Source organism: Aplysia californica, unplaced genomic scaffold (genome assembly GCF_000002075.1).
Source record: "Aplysia californica isolate F4 #8 unplaced genomic scaffold, AplCal3.0 scaffold00016, whole genome shotgun sequence".
Taxonomy (NCBI): domain Eukaryota; kingdom Metazoa; phylum Mollusca; class Gastropoda; order Aplysiida; family Aplysiidae; genus Aplysia; species Aplysia californica.
The window spans coordinates 1,366,914-1,369,113 of NW_004797286.1; the positions used below are offsets into that span (position 1 = coordinate 1,366,914).

A 2,200-nucleotide genomic window follows, 5' to 3' on the forward strand; every position below is an offset into this window, starting at 1 on the left:
TGTTCGCACCACGTATGAAGCAGAAAGAGTTCTCAATAGTACAAAAGATGAAGAGATACAGGCTGCACATACTATAGGATTCAGCGAAACCCATTGGATCCAGTCTGGACAGAAGCAGCTCGACTCGGGGGATTAATATTGTATCCTGAGAGGGAAGACAAGCACCGTGCGGAGGGAGTTGGAATTATTTTGAGTAAGTATGCCCTGAAGTTACTTATTAGAGGATGAGAACCACAGGAGAAGAGGATCATCATAGCTTCATACAAGGAATAAGAGCATCAACATTAACATAATTCAGATCTACGCCCCAAATGAAGCATCGGGTCATCGAAAAACTACCAAGGAAGGATGTCAACATCGTAAAGGGAGATGCCAATGCTAAGATTGATCAGGACAACGTAGTTTATAAGGGAATCATGGGACAACACGGCATGGGACAAATAATTGAGAACGGTGAGCGATTTGCAAATGTCTGTGCTTTCAACAGTTTTGTCATTGGAGGCTCTGTTTTTCCCCACAAGAGGACCCACAAGGTTACGTATGGGTATCACCGGATGGAGTGGCGGAGAACCAGATCGATCACTTTTGTATCTCACGTAGGTTCAGGCGTTCACAGGAAGATGTCACAGTACAGAGAGGGGCAGATCATGTTGGATCGGATCATCATCAATTCTGCTGTTAGCAACCCCCCCCAAAAAAAACCACAAAAAAAACAAAACAACAACAAACAAATGGATCATGTACAGACAAGTGGGAATAAGACATGGAGCGACATGCGACTCGCCCAGGATAGGGAAAGGTGGAAAGTGTTTGTACGTGGCCTATATCCTGATCCAGGGTGAAAAAGGCAAAGATAATGATGATAATAGTAGACCTAACAATAATATTTGTTCGTCCGTTTATTACTTATTTTTATCTATTTGCATTTTTTGTTGTTCTGCGGCATCTGTAATTTTATGTTCTTCTCTCTCTTGCCCTTTTTAACTCCCAGTGGAGCACAGGCCATCAACAGCATTACTCCAGCGAAGCCTGTCCTGAGCATCCTTTTCTATCTGTTTCCATGATGTCCCCGCTTTTTCAATTTCAGCTTGTACTGCTCGTCTCCATGTCATCTTTGATCTTCCCTTTTTCCGTTTTCCTTGTGGGTTCCACTTTATGTTCTTGGCATGGTAAAAAGCTAAAGCCTGTTGTACTGTCTGTTTTGGTATGTAATGTGACTTCGGTACGTGATGTACATGTCATGGTAGCCTACACTGCGGTCCTTGTAAAAAAGCATCCCCAACGTAGCCTAGGCCTAATCAAAAACTCAAACAAAAAGGTGCCAAATGTGTGTGCTCACCGGTTTTACCAACAAACTTACCGAGTGCTCTCCCATTGCCCCTTACCGGATATTCCTGTTGCATGGCCAGACTAAGCAGTCAGTAGGCCTACGAGATCATAGAGCTGCAGAGAAGAAAAGAAAAGGTAGGCCTAGTCCAGCGCACAGGGCACAGTCCTTTTTTGTGGAGTGGGTTTTATTCTGTTAATTAGCAGAGTCTGATTTTATTAAAGTTTAAACCTGATTTGTTTGTAGTTATCTCTGTACAGTTGGATTTGTCAAATAAGCCGATTTTTATGTTGACCTGGAGTCGACAGTAAAGTAGACTTGACAAGAGTGTGTGTACTGTGTGTGGCGTTGTCGGCGTTGTGTTGGCGTTGGTGTGTTGTCCTAAAAATTAAGGACTTTAAAGGTGCTCTGTGTCAGTCCTTGCTTATAATTGTTTGGTGCCCAGAACCCGTAAAACTAGAATCTAGATCTAGATCTAGATTAGATCTAGAATCTAGATCTAGATCTAGTGAAACAATAGATAGGCCACCTCTATTCTCACCCGGGATGAGAATAGAGTGCAGGCTAGTCTTTTGTCTTTTGGCTATTCTCACCCGGTGCGCGTTCACCGTTATAGCCTAGATCTAGGCCAACAAATTTTGCGTTCACCCTTAACCACAGAATTCTACACTGTGATAACAGAAAAATTGTAGAATTCTGTGCCGTGAACAAACGTTCCATTACAACTGTAGCCTACTAAAAGCGTACAATTTTGTATGTGGGCAGTGGCAGTGGAGAGAGGAGTAGCGCGAGAACTTCCGGTCAAAACAAAATGGCGACCCGCGTAGTTCGGCTCGATTCGAAAAGTAGCATCTTTGTAGACAACCAAATTAA

The 2,200-nt window shown here is 43.1% G+C and overlaps 1 protein-coding gene across 1 annotated transcript in view; it reads left to right on the forward strand.

The window, feature by feature from the left end:
• Window positions 1-1,367: 1,367 nt before the first annotated feature.
• LOC101864275 (nicalin-1) overlaps window positions 1,368-2,200 on the forward strand; it is a 21,324-nt gene continuing 20,491 nt past the window's right edge. Inside the window, exon 1 of the mRNA XM_005090390.3 lies at window positions 1,368-1,464. The gene's annotated coding sequence lies outside the window, so the exon portion shown is untranslated. The remainder of the gene's footprint in view (window positions 1,465-2,200) is intronic.